We start from the raw sequence: 27,409 nt of genomic DNA on the forward strand, positions 1-27,409 counted from the left end.
GGTTTCTGGAAATCCTCCCCTCTCGTTTTTTTTTTTTTTTAATTTTCCAAAAGAAGGAACAGAGGGGACCAGGTGAGGATATTCCAATAAAGGCCCAGTCCTCTGTTCCTAACGCTACCTCGCTAACGCGGGAAATGGCGAATAGTTTAAAAGAAAGAAAAGAAAGAATATATGTATATGTATATGTGTGTGTGTGTGTCTTATCGTATCATAATTCATAACTATGTTGCAACACAACGACATAGCTCATGAACATCCTAGCCCGACCCATGTCAGCCAGGGGTTCACTGCGAAGTGAGAAAGATGACTTTCTCCGGACCCTTACGCCCCACAGGACCTCATGACTGGGCCGAGCTAATCATTAGATACGACCCCTAAAGAAAACACTCTCTTACTTCAACCTTGCTTGTTGAGCATTCATTACCATCTTGGGCGGCTGCCGGCAATCGTCAGCTGAACTACCTTCAGTTCCCAACATCCATCGCAATATCGTAGAGGTGAAGGGGTCGTCTCTCGCGTGACCAATTTCCAGCTTTGTTTCTGTCCCATTTGAGGACTCTCTCTCTCTCTCTCTCTCTCTCTCTCTCTCTCTCTCTCTCTCTCTCTCTCTCTCTCTCTCTCTCTCTCTCTCTCTCTCTCTTCTCTTCTCTTCTCTTCTCTCTCTCTCTCTCTCTCTCTCTCTCTCTCTCTCTCTCTCTCTCTCTCTCTCTCTCTCTCTCTCTCTCTCTCGTACAGGAGGGTGTAGTGTGACGGGCAAGGCACCCTATTTTGGGGTCTGGAAGAAACGACAATTTGCCTCGATTTACGACGAGCGTCGTCCGGAGTAAGATCACGTCGGTGTTCTCAACGACCTTCCAGTCTGTCTGCCTCAGCCAGAGGACGAATATGATAATAACACGTACCCCAGGTACCCTTGTCATCTGTGAGGCTCATTCCAGGACATATGCTCTGCCTCCCTCCCTTTCCTCCCATCTCCCACTTCTGCCAGACGCACGTCAGGACTTCTACTTTTCCCCCTACCACACGCACGTCAATACCCATGCTGCCTCACTGCCAAACGTACGTTACTAGCCTAACCCCCTTCCCCCTGCCAGACGTATGTTACTAACCTGTTCCCACTGCCAGACGCACGTCAGGAACCCTGCCTACTCTCTGCCAGACGCATGTCAAAACCTCCTACTCCCCCGCTAGACGCATGTCAAAACCCCGTACTCCCCCTACCAGACGCATGTCAAAACCCCTTACTCCCCCTACCAGACGCACGTCAAAACCCCTTACTTCCCCGCCAGACGCACGTCAAAACCCACTACTCCCCGCCAGACGCACGTCAAAACCCCCTACTCCCCCTACCAGACGCACGTCAAAACCCCTTGCTCCCCTACCAGACGCACGTCAAAACCCCTTACTTCCCCGCCAGACGCACGTCAAAACCCACTACTCCCCGCCAGACGCACATCAAAACCCCTTACTCCCCTGCCAGACGCACGTCAAAACCCCTTACTCCCCCGCCAGACGCACGTCAAAACCCCTTACTTCCCCGCCAGACGCACGTCAAAACCCCTTGCTCCCCTACCAGACGCACGTCAAAACCCCCTTACTCCCCTGCCAGACGCACGTCAAAACCCCCATACTCCCCTGCCAGACGCACGTCAAAACCCCTTGCTCCCCTGCCAGCCAAATCAACACACTCAGAGTTCAAGGTGACCAAACACAGGTTGGCGCAACTCTCATGCATATATCCATACATCAGGAGAGTGTTTAGGGGGTCCCGGGTAATCATGTAGTCAAATGTATATCATGAAAACACACACACACACACACACACACACACACATACACACACACACACACACACACACACACACATACACACACACACACACACAGACACACACACGAGGCAGTCAAACGTCCTTCATACATAGCCCTTAATTGGCTAGGAAGATACACAGAGAGATGAGTTGCTTCATCTAAATTTCTTTTTTTTTTTCTTTATATAACCCTCCGAGGCGGGCCTTGAACAAAGCCGACGCTGCGTACCAACCATTCCCTCGTGTGCTGCGTCGCGCCTGACCCCGCGCGTGCGCTGTGGGTCTCGACAGCATACACTCGCACAGCTGGAGCTGGGTGGCTTAGCGTGTTTTGTGAGTGGCTGAAGTGCTGCTGTGTGTTGGCGAGCTGTGAGACATGCTACGACAGCTATACATTACGAAGCATTTTTGGAACAAATTTAGGGACTTACGAGAATGTGTGTGTGTGTGTGTGTGTGTGTGTGTGTGTGTGACGCTTTAATGAATATGGATGACGTGTCAAAAGACTTTCCTTTCTTAAAGCAAATCTATTCGTACTGAAAAGTTTGGGGATTTTCTCCACAGCCCTCATGGTATACTCCACAGCCACTGTGATATACTTCACATCCAACATGATGTGCTCTATAGCAAACCTGATTTACTACTCAGCCAACATGATATATCCCACAGCCATTATGATACATCCCACAGCCACCAGTATATGCTACACAGCCAGTATGATATACTATGCAGCCAACATGGTATACTGCACAGCCAACATGATTTACCCCACAGCTAACGTGACATACTCCACAGCCAATATGGTATACTGCACAGCAAGTGTGATATACCCCAAAGTCAATGTGATATATCCCACAGCCAACATGATATATCCCACAGTCAACATGATATGCTCCAAGGCCAACGTGATATACCCCACAGCCAACATGATATACCCTACAGCCAACATGACATGACTCACAGCCGACAGGATATACTGCGTTGCCACATGGTACAGTGTACAGACATATGTTACGTTGCCACATGGTACACAGTACAGACATATGCTGCGTTGCCACATGATGCACAGTACAGGCATATGCTGCGTTGCCACATGGTACAATGTACAGACACTTAAAAGCAAGGAATCAGCTGACGGGGCTCACGACTTGTGAAAAAGACGCCTTTGGAGGGGAGGTGTTGGTCGTGACCAGACCCGGTGGTGATCGATCCTACCAGCGGTAATCATCACCAGCGACCACTCGGTTAGCTCGACCAGTTGCTGGCGAGGGACAGAGATAATGAAGGGACCATCGCCATATGATTTTCTGCTTCTTATGTAATTGTTGGCTTCCATGAGTGCGGTGGAAAGGTCTTCAACAGCAACTGAAGGGTAGATGTTCCGAGGGAATAGAATGAATTAAAAGGACTCTCTCTCTCTCTCTCTCTCTCTCTCTCTCTCTCTCTCTCTCTCTCTCTCTCTCTCTCTCTCTCTCTCTCTCTTTCTCTCTCTCTCTTTGCGGCAGGGGTGTGTGATGTCCCCATGGTTGCTTAATTTGCTAATGGATGGGCCGGTCAGGGAAGTAAATGCGAGAGTCTTGGAGAGAGGGGCGAGTATGCAGTCTGTGGGGGGATGAGAAGGTCTGGGGTGTGAGTAAGTTGTCGTGGATGATTCGGGTGAGAAAAAACAGTGAAGAAATTGCTGCCCAAGTTTGCAAGAGTTGTGTGTGAAAGGAGAAAGTTGAGAGTAAATGTGAATAAATGCAAGGTTATTAGGTTCTAATTAGGGTGTGAGTTAGCATGGAGGAAAAAAATTGGAGGAAGTGAGGTGTTTTAAGATATACCTGGGAGTAGACTTGGCAGCGAATGGAACCATGGACGCGGAAGTGTCATAGGGTGGGAGAGGGGGCAAAGGTTCTGGGAGCGATGAAGAATGTGTGGAAAGAGAGAACGTTATCTCGCAGAGCAAAAATAGGCACGTTCGAAAGAACAGTAGTCATTACAGTATCATATGGAGGCGAGGCATGGGCTATAGATAAAGCTGTGCAGAGGAGGGTGGCTACGTTAGAAATGAAATGTCTTAGAACAATATGTGGTGTGAGGTGGTTTGATCGAGTAAGTGCTTAAGGTTAAGAGAGATGTGTGGTAATGAAAAGAGTGGTTGAGAGAGAGCAAGAGGAGGGTGTGTTGAAATAGTTTGGTCACATTGAGAGAATTAGAAAGGAAAGGGTGACCAAGATGCATGTGTCAGAGGTGGAGGGAACAAAGAGAAGCGGGAGACCAAACTGGAGGTGGAAAGATGGAGTGAAAAAGATTTTGAGCGATCGGGGCCTGAACATGCAAGAAGGTGAAAGGTGTGCTCGGGATAGAGTGAACTGGAACGATGTGGTATACAGGGGTCGACGTGCTGTCAACGGACTAAACCAGGGCATGTGAAGCGTCCGGGATAAACCATGGAAAGGTCTCTTGGGGCCTGGATGTGGATAGGGAGCTGTGGTTTCGGTGCATTACACATGACAGCTAGAGAATGAGGTGTGAGCGGATGTGGCCTTTCTTCATCTGTTCCAGGCGCTACCACGCATATATATATATTCCAAGAATATAAAACATGAGACGATTATGCCATCTTAGTGATAGAAGAAGAAAAATTTTCCACCATTTTGAAGAAGATTGAAAGACGAGAAAATCTGGACTGAGCAATTTGTCGTCGGAGCATCAGAACAATGGCTGGGGTTCCGCCAGGGGATGAGTTAGTTGTTGTGTGGCCACCACACTCTGCAAACCTGATACCACGAGACCATAAATGGAACGCCAGCACGAGAGTCAGCCCAGGAACACCCTGACCTGACACACACACACACACACACACACACACACACACGCAACACGCCCCTCGACCTTCCTCGATACAGTTTTGCTGGCGTTGATCCTGAATAGGAGGGGGGGAAAAAGGCGTGAACGTTTAAACTGTGTGAACTTGCTCCCTGACCCCCCCTAGACACGAGGACACAGTCTCTCTCTCTCTCTCTCTCTCTCTCTCTCTCTCTCTCTCTCTCTCTCTCTGGGGGTACTCCCACGAGTCTAGACCTTCCCCGGCTCTCTCTCTCTCTCTCTCTCTCTCTCTCTCTCTCTCTCTCTCTCTCTCTCTCTCTCTCTCTCTCTCTCTCTCTCTCTCTCTCTCTCTCCCTCACTACCACACAAACAGATAGGTATAAGTGTATGATACATCTTATAGAGGTGTGGTGGCAAAGTCGATCCTCAGTGGATTTCCCCAAAGCATCCACGTTGAGGCAAAATGCATTACGACCTAAGCCAGTAGCGTAGCGATCGCTGGTGAACACGGAGGTCCCTCTCTGTCAAGTGTTGTGGTCGGTTGTAAGTCGAGAGAGAGAGAGAGAGAGAGAGAGAGAGAGAGAGAGAGAGAGAGAGAGAGAGAGAGAGAGAGAGAGAGGTGTGTGTGTGGAGGAACCATGTTGCGGAGTCGTCTCTCATGCACAGAATCCCCCCCTTGCGTGTCTTCATGACTTTTAAATCAGGACCCCAATTGCCTTCATCCATGCTATGGTGTCGAGGCCACCGTGCATGAAATAAACATGAGGTGTTATCGGTCCACAGTTGTAAAGTGATTTGACGATCACTTTTACGTAGATTTCGGGAATGTTAGAACACCGGTGGTTGACTTCGTGTCGAGGCCCCGTTTGTTCAGGGTTTGTCCCGGGCGACTTTGAGGTGTGTCGAGACGCTTTACACAACGATATTCCGTTCGAAGACTTTCCCGTAAAGCAGTTGGATTCACTCATGAATGATCACGGAGGACATACCATCGTACGCTGGGTTGCAACACACTCGACCCTCTCTCGTTACATCTCCCCCCTTGGCACAATGACATCTCCAGGCGAACACGAACTCTTCCATATCAAGCTGATTCGAGGACATCACGAATGTCCTTTCGTCGAAGACAGAGTTAAAAAAAAAGAAAAGGCATCCTGGCCCTTCGGCTCCTCTGGCTATAAATATAATCTGGCGCACGACCCTCCACTGACGCACAAGAACCCGGCGAACAGAAGCTGAGGAGGAGGAGGAGGAGGAGGAGGCAAGACTCCAGTTAGCGAGGGAGCCACAAAGATGATCGCCAAGCGTGATGAAGAAAACAAGCCTTATATCCTAGGATGGCAAGGGATATTCTCTTGTCTTGGGATAGGGAGAGCCTGACTCCCAGTACCAGGGACTGGTCCAAGCTGGATTATGCTGATTGTGTGTTGGTGTGTGTGTGTGGGGAGGAGGGATGGACCGGGGGCCCACCTCGGGTCAACATGTTTCCCCGCCTCGAGTTTTCGTTCGCTGGCTGGCTGAGGTACCGTTAGGGACGACGTTGGTCGCGCGTCAGTCGCTGGGATGCTCCTGCTTGCTGCGGTGTTGGTCGGTCGTGACGCAGTCGCTGGGAGTGTTCGCCTGCCGTTGTACCGACTGTGTGTGTGGGAGGGAGAGGGATGCATGGATGATAGCGATCAACTCGACTATGTACGGACGTATGTCGGTGTGGATGCGCGGAGCGAGAAACGTAGGCCCTATCGACATGTGAGCCGACACGTGTAGGTAAGAACCAGACACAGGAAGACAGCCAGCCCTGGGCATCATGCTAGACACGCGCGTTCTTAAACTACGTCTCGTGTCCTCGCTGAGCTCCCACGCGACGCCCGTCATTGCCTGGTCGGCGTCATCATCACATCCCCCCTCCTCCTCCCGTAACGAGCGCATCGTGAAGCGCCCCGGCCGGCAGGACTAGATCGCCTTGGCTAGGGGGGAGGGGGGGGGTTAAGGGTGGAGGGGAGGAGGGTTGTTGGGGGAGAGGGAGGAGAAGTCTGAGCAAGGCTGGGGATGCTAGTGGTCTGGTCTCCTCCTCCTCCTCCTCCACCTCCCACACCATCCCCCCCCCTGGGGGATAGGAGGGGACTTTGGGAGAGAGAGAGAGAGAGAGAGAGAGAGAGAGAGAGAGAGAACCAGCTGTTGTTTTTCTCACTGCGTCTTCAGCGGTGGAAATGCCAGACATAGTACCTGGGTGACTTGGATGACATGGGTAGAGGTACATTTTTAGATCATCTTTCGAACTGTAGATCAATCGTGAGAGGCAGGGCGAGACAGGCGAGCGCTCACGTCACCAGCAGGACGGAGTACTGCCTCTTGGGGAGGGAGTCTTCAGCCCCCAACATGTCGTCTGTGAGACGGCAGCCTTAGCTGGTCCACCCACCACCTGAGGATGACCTTCGACATCCCCAGCTAACTGCAACACCTCCCTTCCCTTCGTCCTTCCTACCCCAAGCCTCTACCTTACCCCCCATTCCCACCACAGCCTCTCCCTTCCCGCCATTCCTCCGACAACCCCATCAAAGAGCCTCTTCAAGTCCTCCTCCACCCTACCTTCCCCTTCCCATTTCCACCACAGCCTCTCCCTTCCCGCCATTCCTCCGACAACCCCATCAAAGAGCCTCTTCAAGTCCTCCTCCACCCTACCTTCCCCTTCCCATTTCCACCGCAGCCTCTCCCTTCCCACCATTCCTCCGACATCCCCCTTCAAAGAGGCCCTTCAAGTCCTCCTCACACACAAACCCAGTAACTGTCTCGAGCTGCGTCGGCTGGAGCGTCCCGTCCGTGCCAAGGACAAGGACCTGCACTTCCCGAGAGCCACGCTCGTCACGGCCATCTGGTCCTTGGTACGTGTTGCGTGACATGTCTCTCCCCGAGATGTGACCACGTGCTGAACATCTGTGCTCGTGACAGTGGACGTGATGGGAAAATTAGACGTTACCACATGTAAGGCTGTGAAAGTAGGAGTAGAAGTAGTAAAAGTAGAAGTATTAGTAGTAGTAGTGATAGTAGAAGTATTAGTAGTAGTAGTAATCGTACTAGTGGTAGTAGTAGTAGTAGTAATATAAGTAGCGGTAGTAGTAGTAGCAGTAGTAATAGTAGTAGTAGTAGTAATAGAAGTAGTAGTAGTAGTAGTAGTAGTAGAAGTATTAGTAATAGAAGTAGTAGTAATAGAAGTAGTAGTAGTAGTTGAAGTAGTAGTAATAGAAGTAGTAGTAATAGTAGTAGTAGTAATAGTAGTAGTAGTAGTAATAGTAGTAGTAGTAGTAGTAATGGTAGTAGTAGTGGTAGATCCTCTGACCCGTTGTTTCATCATAAACTTGTATTTCAACCCCGTGTGGTATCTTACCTTTACCACCCTTGTTTACAAAGTACGGGGGTGGTAGTAGTTTTACACTCGTGGTGCCCCAGTCTCTCTTAAACTTTCTCTAACATCATGAGAAACTCCCTCACTCCTGACGAAGACACACACACACACACACACACACACACACACACACACACACACACCGTCCTATCCTCTCGAATGCGTAATATCCGTAAGAATACGAAGCAAGGATCAAGTTCATTGTGCGTGTGTGTTTTCGATGATTATATGAGGCGAGGGAAAGGGGATATACAAGAAAATGAGATAAATGATGATAAGGGAAGAAAGGAATAGATAAAGACCGACGAACACACAGAGAGAGATAAGGAAGTGAAGATTATATGGGGTTAAAGTATTGAGGGAGAAAATTATAAGAATCCTGAAGAAGGTCAACAGGTCAAATGGATCAGTTCACCCTCAAGCCAGATTGGCAGCCATGTAACAGAAAACGTGATGTTGGGCGGGCAACCAACCCCCCCCCCCCCCCCATCACTTGACTTCTGAGTGTGTGTGTGTGTGTGTGTGTGTAATTACCTATTTGTAATTGCCTACTTGTCATGTACGGGGAGGGAAATTTACCTTCGTGGGGGCCTCATCTCTTGAAATTTACCTTCGTGGGGGCCCCATCTCTTGAGATTTCTTTGCAGACGTACAACTGTTTAAACTTCCCTGCGTTGTCCACAATTCTCATGATCCCATTCAGTTCACTCTGCTCAACTGTTATTCTCATTCAATAAAAAAGGACTTTCTTTTTATTTTACTCACTTTCTAAAGGGTTTCTTTTCTTATTTCATGTTATGGTCTTTGGTTGATCAATCCCTTGCATCTTTCGGAGAGATGTGTCCTCTCTTTGTGGTCAAACTGATTTAAAAACTTAGTGGCTGTGATTGGATCACTCCTCACTCTTCTGTCTTCCGTCGCTGATCAAAATACAAGGCTGTGATCGGGTCACTCCTCACTCTTCTGTCTTCCGTCGCTGGTCAAAATACAAGGCCTTTAGCCTTTTCCTTATAACTCAGCTCCCTGGACTCTTGGTTCTCGCCTCTACTAGACCTTCTCTGTAAGTTCTAGGTGCTTCTTGAAGGGCTATGACCAAACCTGAATTTTGTCCTCATGTAGAAATAGAAGCTTACTGAATGTGTGTGTGTGTGTGTGTGTGTGTGTGTGTGTGTGTGCACGTAAGACATAGTACACATATACAAGGTTAAGAGACGAGTTAACACGAGTGCAAAGTTTTCTCCTATTAGCGCACGACGAATAGCGGAGAGAGAGAGAGAGAGAGAGAGAGAGAGAGCTCGTGCAAGTCGAAAAAGTTGGCCAAAGTTGTTATGATTAAAACCAGAGACACAAGACAGTATCAATCGCCAATTACCATTTCCTCGAGAGCTGGTGATTTTAGACACTTTCTCCTCTTCTGGCTTCGAAGTCTCTCTCTCTCTCTCTCTCTCTCTCTCTCTCTCTCTCTCTCTCTCTCTCTCTCTCTCTCTCCTTTCCCCAGATCACGATCGATACGTCCAGCTGTGTCTTTCCCAAGATCTGTGTGTGTGTGTGGGTGTGTGTGTGTGTGTGTGTGTGTGTCCTACGTCGTTACACTTCAGTTCTCATACGCCTGGCAGAGGCTTCCCCAAGGCAGCACCCGGGGCGCTCAACCTTAGCAGACAACCAGTACCGCGCTCTGCTAGCTAGCTAGCTAGCTAGGCGTCCCTCCTAAAAAAAAGATATAAACTGTCATCCGGCACGGAGGTCGCGCGAAGGGGTGGGAGGAACTGTTGCAGATCCTGTCATTTGCTCTTTTGTTCCCGCAATCCCCGTAAAGCTGATTGGTCCGTCGTGATAACAGCAGTCTTCCCTGTTAACTGGCGTGATGGATTGGAAATGTGTGGTCAACTCACATCAGTTTTAAGATAGGATCTCGAGAGGCCGCGCGCGTCTGGGGAAAGTCCGATATTACACACCTACACCCCCTCCTTCCCTCCTCCTTCCCTCCTGTTTGATAACCGTGATGGTTCCTGCAGGGCTACGATGCCATTACGAGCAGAATCATCACCTCCCTCCTTCCTCCTCAAGCTCCTCACCCGCAGCTCAAGGTGTTCCTGTCGTGGATTTTCCAAACGTTTAACGCACGCAGCCTTAGCTTTTACCTCGAATTCGTAGGGGCAGGCCATGGTCGACCCCATCCTGATTTTTGTGGTTCCTAGATACGAAAAACAGTTTGCTCCATTCTTCTTCCTCTTCTTCTTCTTCTTCTTCTTCTTCTTCCTCCTCCTCCTCCACACCTTTGTAAAGTGGTTTACCCCCATTTCCTATGCTCCTTATAGATTTCTATAATCATATTTTTCCATGTCTGATTTTTGTTTTTGTGTGGCACATATAGTGATGATGTTCTTCCATCAGTCTTCTAAACTATATTCGTTCCGGTGTTTCCCTCATTGGATTCCATTAAATGGTCTTCAAGAAGCTTTGGAGGAACGTTATTTCTTAAAGAAGAACTCAAATGACTATTGTTCCATTTGCTATCTGAATGGTACATTGCTCAGCTTTGCAGAATTTCTCGAAAAGAAAGTTGGAGCCAAAGAACCCAATTTTTTTTTTCTTTTGGAGGTTTTTAACGTATTCATAAGAATGATAAAAAGTTTTATTAGATGATAAAGATTTAGCCTTAAGTCAATAATGAAATTACTTAAAGGCTGAAAGTACCAATGGTTGATGGTTCTTTCACGTGTACATTTATATGGCGTCGGTTTTACTGAGGCGTATGGATGGTTCTGTCTTCCTCGTTACGCATTTTTTGGTGCGTTGTTTACTTGGCCCCGGCAGACTTGGGTGCGCATGTGTGTATGTGTGTGTGTGTGTGTCTGTGTGTGTGTTCAGTCATGTTCAGTCTTATTGGTTCAGGGAAGGAAACCATCTGTCTGATCCCAGTATTGTTCATGGTGCAGGTCGGTCAATGACTGGAGCCTCTCTCAGCCCAGTGTAGGCGCTCGTGTGGGAACCAGGCGTTTTCTACAGTCGTTACAGTTGGACGTGTTGGGAGTTCGTCGCTGGCGCACTCAAGTTTCTCCATCTGCCATCGGCCAAACACCTCCGACGTTCTGTGGTAAGGTTGTTGTCCAATTCTGACTGTAGTGGATACAGTGTATACTGTAGCCTGTAGTGGATACAGTAATATATACTGTAGTGGGTATAGTATATAAAGTAGCCTGTAGTGGATACAGTATTTACAGTAGCCTGTATTGGATACAGTATATTCAGTAGCTTGCGGTGAATACAGTATATACAGTAGCCTGTAGTGGATACAGTATATACAGTAGCCTGTATGGATACAGTATATACAGTAGCCTTTAGTGGATACAGTATATATAGTAGCCTGTAGTGGATACAGTATATACAGTAGCCTGTAGTGGATACATTATATACAGCAGCCTGTAGTGGATACAGTTTATACAGCAGCCTGTAGTGGATACAGTGTATACAGTACCCTGTAGTGGATACAGTATACAGAGTAACCTGTAGTGGATACAGTCTCTACCAATCTTTATCCCTCTCTTCCAAGCCAGTACCAGTCTCCTGTACCCTCACCTCTCTCACCACATCACTGAGTGCTTCTACTTAACACACACACACACACACACACACACACACACACACACACACAAACACACACACACACACACACACACACACACACACACACACACACACACGCACGAGTGTCCAACTCCCTTTCCGTTTTATATTGTATGATTCTTCAGTGAACGAAAATGTACGAATTTATACATCACTTGATGCCTCTGTCTATATGACTGTTGGGCAAGTACAGAAAGATACGTTAGAATTTTTCGTTACTTTCCTGCTTGTTAACGTACAACAGATGTGAATGATCAGTTAACGTTAGTTTTTGTATCACATCATATTCTTTGTTAATAAAACAATATCCCACATTTCTTTAACTGTAAATTCAACAAAGTAATGATGATCGATGACAGACAAATTATTATAATAATATCAAGATAAACGCAAAACAAAAAAAGTATCGTCTCTCATTTCATTGTAGTCAATTTTCAAGCATCTTTTTTTCCTTTTTTTATTTACTTTCCAAGCATTTTTCTTTTATGTTAACTCAGAATCCAACCCCAAGAGCGAATACCAGATGTTTTCGGAGATATCTTAAGAAATATATACATTTTCTGCTGAAACTTTTATTTTTTTTTTTTTTTTTACTTCACCTCCCTACAAACCGGTTTTTATGTCGTATATTTATCAGCTGTACCATTTTACGGTATATTTTGGAAAGTACTTGTACAGATACGTAGTTTTCCGTACCTAAACGTTAGAAAGGTAAATTTGTAAATTGTTTGTAAGTCTCTTTGTAAATTTGTAAATTGGTTGTAAGTCTCTCTGTAAATTTGTAAATTGTTTGTAAGTCTCTTTGTAAATTTGTAAATTGTTTGTTAAGTCTGTAAACGATTTGCACGTCTGTGTATACTTCATCTGTTGCTGCTGCTGCCTACCTCGGACTTGGGCATGTCTCCCCCATGTGCCTCGTCGGCTTGCTCTCTCTCTCTCTCTCTCTCTCTCTCTCTCTCTCTCTCTCTCTCTCTCTCTCTCTCTCTCTCTCTCTCTCTCTCTCTCTCTCTCCAGCGATGCTACACCTCCATTCATCCACCCACCAAGGCCGCGCATCAGCCCCCTCAATGACACTCCGCCAGTTGCCTCCTCCGCCTCCGCCTGCTACCTCCTCCTCCTCTTCCTCCTCCTCCTCCTCCTCCTCCTCCTCCACTAGCGCCGTGTCCTCGTAGCGATATCGCTGGGTCACGCTGCACAATCCTCTCACGGCGCGGGAGATGTGGACACTCCGACACGCGGAGGAGGAAAGGACTTTCGAAGCCTTTGAACCCCATCCTCCCAACCTGTTCACCCGAAAGGCAACGGTAAATTGGGATGGTCACCCGAAAGGCAACGGTAAATAGGGATGAACATCCAAAAGAGTACTGTAGATAGGGATGTTCACCCCAAAAGACAATTGTAAATAGGGATGTTCATCCAAAAGGCAACGGTAAATAGGGATGGTCACCCAGAAGACAATTGTAAATAGAGATGGTCACCCAAAAGGCAACTGTAAATAGGGATGCTCACCCGAAAGGCAACGGTAAATAGGGATGTTCGAGGATAAGGATAGTTTCTTTGAGAGGTGGGGAGGGCGACGGTAAATTCAGCTCCAGATATGGATGATAACGGATAGAAACAGCTCCCTTGAGCTGTGAGGCGAGGGTAGACTTATGTTAATCATGGATGTTTGATTATAGATGTTGATTATAGATGTTCAAGGATTAAATCAGTTCCCTTGAGCTGTGACGTGAGGGTAAACTTAATGTTGATTATAGATGTTTAATTATAGATGTTGATCATAGATATTTAAGGATTAAATCAGTTTCCTTGAGCTGTGAGGTGAGGGTAGACTTAATGTTAATCACAGATATTTAGATATTGATGTTTAAAGACTAAAACAGGTACGTTGAGCTGTGGAGCGAGGGTAAACTTTAATGTTAATGATAGATTTGTTTGACTCTAGACGTTGATTATTGATGCTGAAGGATTAAAACAGTTTCGTTTGAGCTGTGAGACCCTGAGGGTAAAACACCTCATGTGTTCGTTGTGATCAAGGATAATGAATAACGGAAAATTAGATAACACGTGTTTTCGTTAACACGTGTTCTGGCAGGATGACAGATGAAGTAGTGGGCGTAACCTGCCAGTACCGATGGCGAGACTTGTGCTGGGGGTGACAAGGGCTACCGCGTAGCGCTCACCGCCGGATTTGTACGTCGCAGCAGGTTCTCGCTGCTGTGTCCGGGTCACCTGGCTGATCACTCGCACCGTCAAGCTATGGCTCAGGGTTCCATGAGTCGGTCGATCAACCCTCACGCAGTTGTCTCGAAGAAGAGTCGAAAACATCACTGAATTTCTACCTGGTTAAGCTACAGGTGAGGCAGGCAGGATTCCGAGTGAAACTGTTCTCTCTAAGACGATGTATATCTTCGTCGCTCTAGATTTCCAGGTACCAGATGCCTCATATCTTCATTGCCTTAGATTTCCAGGTTCCAGGTACCTCAAATCTTCATCTCCTTAGATTTCCAGGTTCCAGACCTCATACCTTCATCGCCTTAGATTTCCAGGTTCCAGGAACCTCGTGTCTTCATCGGCTTAGATTTCCAGGTTCCAGACCTCATACCTTCATCGCCTTAGATTTCCAGGTTCCAGGAACCTCGTGTCTTCATCGGCTTAGATTTCCAGGTTCCAGGTACCTCATATCTTCATCGCCTTAGATTTCCAGGTACCAGGTACCTCATACCTTCATCGCCTTAGATTTCCAGGTTCCAGACCTCATATCTTCATTGCCTTAGATTTCCAGGTTCCAGGTACCTCAAATCTTCATCTCCTTAGATTTCCAGGTTCCAGACCTCATATCTTCATCGCCTTAGATTTCCAGGTTCCAGACCTCGTACCTTCATCGCCTTAGATTTCCAGGTTCCAGACCTCAAATCTTCATCTCCTTAGATTTCCAGGTTCCAGGTACCTCATACCTTCATCGCCTTAGATTTCCAGGTTCCAGACCTCATACCTTCATCGCCTTAGATTTCCAGGTTCCAGACCTCATACCTTCATCGCCTTAGATTTCCAGGTTCCAGACCTCATACCTTCATCGCCTTAGATTTCCAGGTTCCAGACCTCATACCTTCATCGCCTTAGATTTCCAGGTTCCAGGTACCTCATATCTTCATCGCCTTAGATATCCAGACTCCAGTCCCCGCACTTGAGCCTGGAGCCTGTTCCAGAATGCCTGTGTCTGGAGGCTGCTGGTTACTGCATTGCCTTCAAGACTGGGAAAAGTCTCCATGGCCAATACTCGACATCTGACATTTGGAAGACATGGCTTCCAGTGTCTTCATGAAAAAGAGTCACTGGAACAATAGCTTTCTATCACCGATTTCCTCGTCTCCTCAAGGTTCAAAAAGAAAAAAAAATGGAATTTCATTACTGTGGAAATTTCATTGCTGGAGTGTATTACGTAATTAGTGGTTTTCAGGGCGTAATTTGAGACGAGGAATGAATGATTATATATATATATATATATATATATATATATATATATATATATATATATATATATATATATATATATATTTGCCGCTGTCTCCCGCGATTGCGAGGTAGCGCAAGGAAACAGACGAAAGAAATGGCCCAACCCACCCCCATACACATTTATATACATACACGTCCACACACGCAAATATACAAATATATATATATATATATATATATATATATATATATATATATATATATATATATATATATATATATATATATATATATATATATATTATCCCTGGGGATAGGGGAGAAAGAATACTTCCCACGTATTCCCTGCGTGTCGTAGAAGGCGACTAAAAGGGAAGGGAGCGGGGGGCTAGAAATCCTCCCCTCTCGTTTTTTTTTTTATTTTTTTTTTCCAAAAGAAGGAACAGAGAAGGGGGCCAGGTGAGGATATTCCCTCAAAGGCCCAGTCCTCTGTTCTTAGCGCTACCTCGCTAATGCGGGAAATGGCGAATAGTATGAAAAAAAAAAAAAAAAAATATATATATATATATATATATATATATATATATATATATATATATATATATATATATATATATATACGTCTTGAAGAAGACATTCTGGAATCTGTTTTACGGTCTGTGAGATATTCATATGAGAGCCTACGTAATTGAGAGTGGCAGATGTGGTAACTTACAGTAGAAGAGATTTTTACGATTTCGTTTACAGGGATGAATGTTGGTGATGTCTGACGAGTGTTATTGATACGAGGGACACCTAGTTCAGGAAGGGTATCACACATGTTTCAGGTGTGGGATAGGATGGTACACAAGTGTCAGGTATGGGGTACACATGTCAGGTGCAGGGTAGGCTGCTACACGTGTGTTAGGTGTGGGGTAGGCTGCTACACGTGTGTTAGGTGTGGCGTACGCTGCTACACATGTGTCAGGTGTGGAGTGGGTTGCTACACATGTGTCAGGTGTGGAGTAGGTTGCTACACATGTGTCAGGTGTGGGGTAGGATGCTACACACGTGTCTTTTGTGGGTTAGGCTGCTGCACATGTGTCAGGTGTGGGATAGGCTGCTGCACTTGTGTCTGGTGTGGGTTAGGCTGCTACACACGTGCCACGTGTGTTTGGAGAGGGGGAGAGACTGCTACACATGTGTCAGGTGTGTTTGTGTGTGCGGGAGAGAGAGAGAGAGAGAGAGAGAGAGAGAGACATTGCAGGGAAAGTCGTGATGATGTCATTGCCTCTCGGGAGTCGACTCGTGCCATAAAAGTTTCATGGTCACTCGGTGATCCACTGCGCCACCCCGCACACACACACCACCCGGGCACATACGTATGTCTTCACCATCATCATCATCATCATCATCATCATCATCATCATCATCGTGATGAACCCGGGGCCTCTGTGTAGGGAGGAGTCGTGGTGTTACCCAGCACGTCTTTCCCAAGGCTCCTGAGGCCCAAGGCTCTGCTCTGCTCGCAGTAGTAAGGAGATGTGGACTCCTTTGGATTGAAAAGTTCTGTGACGAGACTCTGACCCCTGATGATCCAGCCTCGCCAAGGTGAGGTACAACCTCGAGCAGGCTAAGCCCAGTGATCGTATATATATATATATATATATATATATATATATATATATATATATATATATATATATATATATATATATATATATATATATATATATATATATATATATATATATATATATATATATATATATATATATATCCCTGGGGATAGGGGAGAAAGAATACTTCCCACGTATTCCCTGCGTGTCGTAGAAGGCGACTAAAAGGGAAGAGAGCGGGGGGCTGGAAATCCTCCCCTAATTTTTTTTTTTTTAATTTTCCAAAAGAAGGAACAGAGAAGAGGTCCAGGTGAGGATATTCCCTCAAAGGCCCAGTCCTCTGTTCTTAACGCTACCTCGCTAATGCGGGAAATGGTGAATAGTATGAAAGATATATATATATATATATATATATATATATATATATATATATATATATATATATATATATATATATATATATATATATATATGAGTCCATGGGAAAAATGAAACACGAGAGGTTCCCAAGTGCACTTTCGTGTAATAATCACATCATCAGGGCAGACTCAAGAGAGAAATATGAGTCAGTTTATATACATCGAAGAGACGAAGCTAGGACGCCATATATATATATATATATATATATATATATATATATATATATATATATATATATATATATATATATATATATTTTTGCCGCTGTCTCCCGCGTTTGCGAGGTAGCGCAAGGAAACAGACGAAAGAAATGGCCCAACACACCCCCATACACATGTATATACATACGTCCACACACGCAAATATACATACCTACACAGCTTTCCATGGTTTACCCCAGACGCTTCACATGCCCTGATTCAATCCACTGACAGCACGTCAACCCCGGTATACCACATCGATCCAATTCACTCTATTCCTTGCCCTCCTTTCACCCTCCTGCATGTTCGGGCCCCAATCACACAAAATCTTTTTCACTCCATCTTTCCACCTCCAATTTGGTCTCCCACTTCTCGTTCCCTCCACCTCCGACACATATATCCTCTTGGTCAATCTTTCCTCACTCATTCTCTCCATGTGCCCAAACCATTTCAAAACACCCTCTTCTGCTCTCTCAACCACGCTCTTTTTTATTTCCACACATCTCTCTTACCCTTACGTTACTTACTCGATTAAACCACCTCACACCACACATTGTCCTCAAACATCTCATTTCCAGCACATCCATCCTCCTGCGCACAACTCTATCCATAGCCCACGCCTCGCAACCATACAACATTGTTGGAACCACTATATATATATATATATATATATATATATATATATATATATATATATATATATATATATATATATATATATATATATATATATATTCCTATGAGTCCACGGGGAAAATGAAACACGATAAGTTCCCAAGTGCACTTTCGTGTCATAATCACATCATCAGGGGAGACACAAGAGAGAAATATACCAGTCAGTTGATGTACAACGAAGAGACGTAGCTAGGACGCCATTTGGCAAACAACTTGTGACACTTTTAATGAAGGAGGTGGTGTGGGGATGTGTTAAAGAATGTAAGGAAGTGTGTTTCAGACCTGGTGTGAGTGAGAATGAAAGTAGACTATCAAAGGTGGGTGATTGTCAGTGATTACGCACCTGCTACCGGGAAGAATGAGGGAGAGAGAGAGAGAAATGAGTCTTTTGTGAGGGGCTGTGTGAGTGCTTCGACAGATCAGAAGCAAGGAAGGGATCATTGAGTCATGGTGATGGGAGATTTGAACTCAAGATTGGGCGATATGGCATAGGGTGTTTAACTAGGAGGCGTGGGAGAGCTAGTGTGCCCGTAAACGGGGAAGAGTCTGTCAATTTCTTCGATAGAAATAGGTTGATGTTTAGAAGTGCCTGGTTTAGAAAAGCAGCTGATGAGGCGTCTGATTTATGTCGTAGTGAAAGCGAGTGTCAAAGAGAGTGGTAGCTTTAGGGAAAGAGGATATAACATGGGTAGGAAGAAGGTACTCTAACTGGGTGAGCTTGGAAAAGGGACCTGTGTGCCGAAATACCGAGAGTGATGGAGTGAAGAGAGGCATAGCGAGAGATTAGATAAATCTTGGGAATAGGACGTGGAAGCAGTGATTACATGTGAGGGTGAAGTGTGTGGTATGCGGAGGATGGGTTGTGGCAGTCTGAGGAAGGGTAGTGCGTGGTGAGATGAAAAAGCTAAATTGTTATTGAAGGAGAAAAAAAAAGGGGGGGGGGGGTGGTATCTGTAACGAAGGAGTGCGTGTGACTGGGAGGTGTACAAGAGAAAGCGGCACAGGTTCCAAAGGAGAAAGCAGGGGTTGAAAAAGAGAGAGAATAAGAGTTGGAATGGGAAAAAAATTATCGGAAAACTTAGGAATGACCTTTTTTTTTTTAGAAGGAAGTGAATAGTGTGAGAATTTGAATACACTGTAAGTGAGAAGTATCATCGTTAGCGAGACATCTCTCTCCAAAAGAGTCCATCATTTCCCTGCTCATGATTAAAGCGCAGTTTTGAAGCTGTGGGTGCCCCCCAAAAAAGGGGATCCTGAGTAGGATGACTGACTGGAGCTAATGACGTTTAGTTTTGCGGCCCATGGAGACTCGATGGTCCATGACGAGGTCATCTGGAGGGCGTAAATAGTCTCCAGAGGAGTAGCGGTTAGCGTTCCTGATCGTGACGCATTCACGGGCCGCCCGAGGTTGAACCCGCATAGTTTCGAATTCTGGTCACGTCACTTGATCTGCTGTCAACCGAGCCGTCCATTCTTCCCTTGGGGGTTGGTTGATACAGTGGGTATCTGGCTTAGGTCAGGGTATATGTTTGTACATATAGCGTAAATGACATGTCCTTGATTAAGGCGTTTAGTTGTCTTTGCCGTCTCAGCTACGATAAAAAAAAGGCCATAATCTTATTTGTGGTGGAGACGGTATAGTTAAGTAGGTAACACCTCCCCCACCAACCACTCTCTCCGGCACGACAAACCGACAGGAAAAGTGCTTAGAAGCATCATGTGGTAATGAAAGGATGCACTGCCTTGGATACTTTGTAGGAAAGTGTGAACGGGGAAAAGTTCCTTATTCTAACTGCACGGGGCTTCCACGGGGAGGAAGCTGGGAAAGGTGACAAAGAATTCTGGATACTTATTCCCTGCGTGTCGTAGAAGCCGACTAAAGGGGGCGAGAACGGGAGGCTAGAAACCCTCCCCTTGTATTTCAGTTTCTAAAAGAGGGAAACAGGAATCAAATGGGATGTGCCCATTCTGCTCGAAGGCCTAGGCTGAGGAGTCTGAATGTGTGTGGATGTAACCAAGATGAAAAGAGGGAAGTGGGTGGTATGTTTGAGGAAAGAAACCAGGATGTTCCGGCTCAAAGGCAAATGGGAAGAATGTTTTAGAAATGTCCTCGAAGTAAAGTCAGGGGTTGGTGAGAGGACAAGAGCTAAGGAAGGACTGGCACTATTCCTAAAGCAGGAGTTGTGGGAGTGTGTGAGAGAGTGTAAGGAAGTTAGGTCTAGCGACGTACTGCCAATGGACTGAGCCAGGTAATGATGTGAAGCGCCCAGGATAAAACATGGAAAGGTCTGTGGGGCCTGGATGTGGATAGGGAGCTGTGGTTTCGTTGCGTTACACATGACAGAGAAAGGATGCGACCGGATATGGGAAACGGGAAACAGCGATTAAGTATGAAAAGAAAATTGAAATTGTAAATCTATATTTCTTTTTCCTGTCTGAAATATGCATACTTAATGATCAGTGAAGTATTTGTCTAGCCTTGATTTATAGGTATTGGTAGTTTTCATATTGAGAAAAACATCTTGCCCATATTCCTATAACATCCCCTTTATTCTATTTTCATCCCGTTATTTCTCGTCGTATATTTTCTGTCTACAGTGCAAAAAAAAAAAAAATGTACGTACGTTTGTCGAAATTATTCTGTATTTTGAGGAAAAAAAATCTACATCACCTTTACTGTGGCTCAGTCATATATATATATATATGGGTATGTTTGAAGGAATAGTGGTTCCAACAATGTTGTATGGTTGCGAGGCGTGGCCTATGGATCGAGTTGTGCGCAGGAGGATGGATGTGCTGGAAATGAGATGTTTGAGGACAATGTGTGGTGTGAGGTGGTTTGATCGAGTAAGTAACGTAAGGGTAAGAGAGATGTGTGGAAATAAAAAGAGCGTGGTTGAGAGAGCAGAAGAGGGTGTTTTGAAATGGTTTGGTCACATGGAGAGAATGAGTGAGGAAAGATTGACCAAGAGGATATATGTGTCGGAGGTGGAGGGAACGAGGAGAAGAGGGAGACCAAATTGGAGGTGGAAAGATGGAGTGAAAAAGATTTTGTGTGATCGGGGCCTGAACATGCAGGAGGGTGTAAGGAGGGCAAGGAATAGAGTGAATTGGAGCGATGTGGTATACAGGGGTTGACGTGCTGTCAGTGGAGTGAATCAGGGCATGTGAAGCGTCTGGGGTAAACCATGGAAAGGTGTGTAGGTATGTATATTTGTGTGTGTGGACGTGTGTATGTACATGTGTATGGGGGGGGGGGGGGGTTGGGCCATTTCTTTCGTCTGTTTCCTTGCGCTACCTCGCAAACGCGGGAGACAGCGACAAAGTATAAAAAAAAAAAAAAAAAAAAAATATATATATATATATATATATATATATATATATATATATATATATATAATGTATGCATGTGTATGTGTGTGTGTGTGTGTGTGTGTGTACTCATACTACTCATATAAACCCTGAATCCCCCCTACGGCACTCCCACGTTATTTAAGCTGCACTCCACGCAGGAGTAGAGAAAGGATGGACTCCTGTGGAGCGAGAAATTCCTCAAAGAAACCTTACCTCTTTTTGTCTTATTAATAATCATGATACAGCATCGCCGAAGATGACTTTTTGATTGTGGTGTAACCACTGGCGGGCATAAATATATATATATATATATATATATATATATATATATATATATATATATATATATATATATATATATATATATGAATGCCATGAGGAGGTGCCACTGGATTGGCAGAATGCATGTATCTTGCCACTGTGAAAAGTTAAGGGTGACAGGTTAATGTTTACAGAGGTATATATTTGTTGAGTGCAACTATTAAGTTGCGTGGGAGAGTGATGATTGAGAGGGTGAAGGCATGTACAGAGCATCAGATCGGGGAGGAGCAGCGTGGTTTCAGAAGTGATAGAGGGTGTGTGGATCAGGTGTTTGCTTTGAAGAATGTGTGTGAGAAATGATTAGAGAAACAGATGAATCTGCGTGTACCATTTATGGATCTGGAGAAAGTATATGATAGGGATGATAGAAATGCTATGTGTAAGGTCTTACGAGTACATGGTGGAGGAGGAAAGCTGCTAGAAGCAGTGAGAAGTTCTGATCATGGGTGTAAGACGTGTGTGCGAGTACGAAGAGAGGAGACTGAGTGGTTCTAGGTGTAGGTTGGAATGCGGCAGTGGTTTGTAATGTCACAATGGCTATTTGATTTGTTAATGGGTGGGGTTGTGAGGGAGGTAAATGCAAGAGTAATGAAGTGAGGGGCAAATATACAGTCTGTAAGGGAAACTGAGTCCATAGTTGTTTGCAGGGGGAACTGCGTCCATAGTTGTTTGGAGGGGGAACTGAGTCCATAGTTGTTTGCAGGGGGAATTGAGTCTGCAGTTGTTTGCAGGGGGAATTGAGTCCATAGTTGTTTGCAGGGGGAACTGAGTCTGTAGTTGTTTGCAGGGGGAACTGAGTCTGTAGTTGTTTGCAGGGGGAACTGAGTCCGTAGTTGTTTGCAGGGGGAACTAAGTCCGTAGTTGTTTGCAGGGGGGACTGAGTCCGTAGTTGTTTGCTTATGACACAGCACTGGTGGTAGATACTTGTGAAAAACTGCAGAATTTGAATTCAGAAGTATGTGAAAGGAGGAAGTTGGGAGTAGATGTGAGTAAAAGCAAAGTTATTAGGTTTAATACGGTAGAGGGACAAGTTAGCTGGGGTGTGACTTGGAATGAAGAATATTTGGGGAAAGTTGAATGTTTTAGATACTGGGAGTGGACATGGCAGCAAAAGGAACCATGGAAGTGGACGTGAGTCATAGAATGGATGAGAGTCGAAGGTTGTGGGAGTATTAAAACAACGTGTGTGTGGAGGGCGAAACCGGGTATGTTTAAAGGTATAGCAGTCCCAGCGACGTTATTTGGATGAATGGTATGTGCTATAGACAAGAGTGTGTGGAGGAAGGTGGCTGTGTTGGAAATGAAATGTTTGAGGACAATATGTGGTGTGAGGTGGTTTGATCGAGTAAGTAATGAAAGGGTAAGAGAGAAGTGTGGTAATGAGAAGGGTGTGGCTGACAGAGCAGAAAAGTGTGTGCTGAAATGGTTTAGACATATGGAGAGGATGAGTGGGGAAAGGTTGACAAAGAGGATATATGTATCAGAAGTAGAGGGAACAAGGAGAAGAGGAGGCCAAATTGGTAAGGGAAGGATGGAGTGAAAAATTTTTTGAGCGATGGGTGCCTGAACATTGGGGGGGGGGGGGGGGGGGGGGGGGGGTTGAAAGGCATGCACGAGATAGAGTGAATTGGAAGGATGTGGTATACTGGGGTCGACGTGCTGTCAGCGGATTGAACCAGGGCATGTGAAGCATCCGGGATAAACCATGGAAAGGCCTTTGGGGCCTGGTTATGGATAGGGAGTTTTGGTTTCGACGCATTACACATGACAGCTAGAGAATGGATGTGAGCGAATGTAGCCTTTCTTTGTTCCCGGTCCTACCTGTCACACGGGAAACGGTGAATATATATATATATATATATATATATATATATATATATATATATATATATATATATATATATATATATATATATATATATATATATATATATGTATGTGTGTGTGTGTGTGTGTGTGTATGTGTCTGTCTGTTAACGGACTTCGGCTGCAAAAGGATACACCACAAGTGAAAAGTCACCGTTAGGGAAGCTGTATCATTGGGAGTACAGTCACCTCAAAGACCCTCTCACTCCGAATGAGTCCATCACTTCCCCTGGAGATGCACAATCTCCTGGGCAAGTGGTCTTAGAATAACCTTCAGGATCCTTTCAAGAAAGGAGTCTGAAGCAAATATAGATGAACATACGTATGTCCAGACGCTTCAATCCCTCTGACTACACAACAAAATCCCTCGCATCTGAAACTTGCCAACATAATGCCAGTCCTAAATCACTCTCCCACCAGACTCCTCCTCCTCTTTCTGCCCTAAATCACTTTTGTCTTCGATGTCCAAACCCTTTGGAAAATTGATCCTCATTGGAATCCCGCTAGATACCCCGGTCTCCCACACAACATGGCTTTAGACCCAACCTCTCCACCTACAGTCTGCCTGGCATCATGCGCCGCCTCTTTTATAGTGACCAACATGACTTGAGCAAAACATGCGCTGAACAAAGCCATTTCGGATGAAAGGGGAAAAAACAGTAACAGCAACGAAACTGAAGAAATTAATCATGGCTCCGCAGGTGCTTTGACACTTGACTCTTAACGGAGAAAAAGGGTATAGGAAGAGGGATGGATGAAAGAACAAATAGGTTTCCATAACTTCGCTGCTCGAGGAAAGAAGGAATTATCATAACGGTCAATCCTCGTGTGGCCCATGTCCACACACAAAAAAAACTATGGGAATAAGCAGCCAGCCACGGGCCTCGAGGTCCAAGCCTTGGTGGCGGTGATATATGCAAACAAATCATGGATGTAGTAACCTGTATACATAACACCGGTGGACGAGGGAGAGGGGCAGCAGCATTACGTTGGACATGAAGAAAGGGATGGTTAAAGAGAGAGAGAGAGAGAGAGAGAGAGAGAGAGGTGATACCTGGCTAGTGATTGAGACGGAAGACTTTTGATTCCCCTCTGGCGAATAGAAAGGCGGACGAAGACCCACCCGAGATATGTGAGCAGTGCTCCATTCTAGGTCGAATAAAACCTTGTCGGGTGAGAAACAATTGTTCACACGCGAAGAAAATAAGATAAAGAATGATTGTGGCATTTACACATGACCCCCTAGCTTTTGGGAGGCAGACTTTGCCATATTGACGACCTGGGTTTGTTACCAGGAGGACAGAGTCGAGGATATGGACATTGCCTAACATGTTTATGTTATCACAGCGCTGAATTGTGATCTTTTGAAACTGAACTGAAGGAAAAGGTTGTCACTTAAGAGAGGGATATAGGAATATACTACGTCGTAATATGATTGAATTTAACCATGTTAATATTTCCTTATTCCGTGGTGCTTGCACTGTGAGAGGAAATGTGTTCAGTACGAGAAAGAGAACGAGTATTTCAGTGAGGAAGGGAGGGGCAATGAGATGAGAAGTGTGTGTGTGTGTGTGTGTGTGTGTGTGTGTGTGTGTGTGTGTGAAGTGGAATTATTACTGTAAGAGTAAGCAGGATTGGAAGTTGAACAGAGGAGATCATTTACTGAGAGAAGAAAGACAGTAGGTGATAGGAGAGGACCCTGAGGGACACCAGCCTTGGTGGGATAAGAGGAGGAAATCGCCCCACTACCGACTGCTGTAATGGAACGGTCAAGGAGGAAGTTGTGCGTTAGGGCATATGTGTGGCACTATCAGACATCTGTCTAGCAGCACGAGCCGTCCTGTCTGGCACTATCTGACATCTGTCTAGCATTACGAGCCGTCCTGTCTGGCACTATCAGACATCTGTCTAGCAGCACGAGCCGTCCTGTCTGGCACTATCAGACATCTGTCTAGCAGCACGAGCCGTCCTTTCTGTCATATCTGCCGGGTCCCCCCTCCCCCCCACCCACACACACACACACACACACACACACACACACACACACACACACACACACACACACACACACACACACACACACATTTCAGCGTCCATTATCCATGCAATGAATTAGACCATAAGCATCATTAGAATCTCCGTCTATACATTACTTATCAGATAAGATTATTGGTTATTGTTATCGCCAATATCTACACATTATCTTTATGGATGCGATAATATGGTTGAATATAAACATAAGATAGTTTCCTCCATGAGTCCAGGGCGATATACGAGGAGCTGAGGTCTTGCCCTAGTTCGATTCGACCTTGCCTTAGGTATTTACCTACAGACGCTTGCCTTGCTGGGTTACAGCTCCGTGCAAACCTTCCTAGTCACTCACATGTAAAAAGTTGAGGAAATTTATGTAAATCTGAGGAAACGTTATACATTTCCCGCAAAATCTAGAACTTCAGTGAAGTTTATTGTTTGTGACCACTCAACATTTACCCTCAGTTCCCAGGACCACTCAATATTTACCTTCAGTTCCCAGGACCACTCAATATTTACCTTCAGTTCCCAGGACCACTCAACATTTACCCTCAGTTCCCAGGACCACTCAACATTTACCTTCAGTTCCCAGGACCACTCAACATTTACCGTCACTTCCACTCATTTACCTTCAGTTCCCACTGAAGGGAGCCATAGATCCTTCACTATTAATGATCCTATTTAACAGACGTTCGATCATTTCTAAACACACATCGTCGGCCTTAAGACTGGTGGAGTTCGGATCCATACACCAAGGAGTGACCCGAAGCAAACACTCGATGAGATGACTTTAAAAAATGTATTAGATATTAACTGTTCCCAGCGAGGCGTTACTGCTGGAAGTGTACTGTATACGAGGAGGATTCGAACCTTGGCGTTTCAGATAGTCAACGAACTCCTTCTACAAACCACATCACGTTAACTTCCTTGTATACTTCGAATCAGTGGATGTGTCTATAAATATAATAAATTAGAAGTCTATAAATCCCTCCTTTTCGACCGTAACTTCGACAGGTGAAAATTGTTGATCACATCCTCAGTCCGACACGAGAAGCAGAAGGAAGACCTGCTATTATTCTCATAAGATCATACGTTTTTCTTTCAATGAATGCTACTTACCTTCTCACATCAACAATACATCTACCGTAACACCGTGTCCACTCGCGAATGCACTACACTAACGTCACACACAGAGACACCACCGTAACTCGCCTCTCCCTTCCCCGCCACCGTATCAACAGAAGCACGTGACGCAAACCTTCACAAGAGAGACGGGTAGACTCCACCTTCCGCGGCGTCCACAGACACACTAGACCACAAGGCCGTCGGAGCCTCGAGTTTTGAGACGGGGTCTGCCAGCGTTCGCCTGCCTGCCCCGCGCGCGCGCGCACCAGAGGGGGGGGTTGTTCTGTTTCATGCGAATATTTCACGAGTTTCCCAAGCCATTCATTCAATCTAATTCCTCGGGAGTGATACAGACCACGTCCTATATTTCATTCCAATCGATCGGTTCGGTGGCGGTAATCGCCCATTTTTCTGCCCGCCATTGACCCAGCTGGCTGCGGGAATCGAAGGGGGAAAGTATTTGTTGTCAAATGACTGTAAATCTTTCCACCGGAAAGTATATACCACACTACTAGAGAAGGTAGCTTTGCCAAAGGTCGTCCAGTGTTGCAATGAACGCTGGGGACCAACACACACACACACACACACACACACACACACACACACACACACACACACACACACAATTCTGAAATACCTTCGTACTGGACGTGTAGGTACGAAGTAACCACAGGTGCGTGACTGTGGTGAACAGGAGAAAGACCAAACCTAGAG

At 45.5% G+C, this 27,409-nt stretch overlaps 1 protein-coding gene across 2 annotated transcripts in view; it reads right to left on the reverse strand.

The window, feature by feature from the left end:
• The window catches only part of LOC139755912 (uncharacterized), a 68,151-nt gene extending 41,243 nt beyond the window's left edge, over positions 1-26,908 (reverse strand). Inside the window, exon 1 of one of the 2 annotated variants that reach the window (XM_071674659.1) lies at positions 26,829-26,908. The gene's annotated coding sequence lies outside the window, so the exon portion shown is untranslated. Of the gene's footprint in view, positions 1-26,689 lie in introns of both variants that reach the window. The other variant, XM_071674661.1, reaches the window with a different exon arrangement.
• Positions 26,909-27,409: the final 501 nt, after the last annotated feature.

This window comes from Panulirus ornatus, chromosome 20 (genome assembly GCF_036320965.1).
Source record: "Panulirus ornatus isolate Po-2019 chromosome 20, ASM3632096v1, whole genome shotgun sequence".
NCBI classification, from domain to species: Eukaryota; Metazoa; Arthropoda; class Malacostraca; order Decapoda; family Palinuridae; genus Panulirus; species Panulirus ornatus.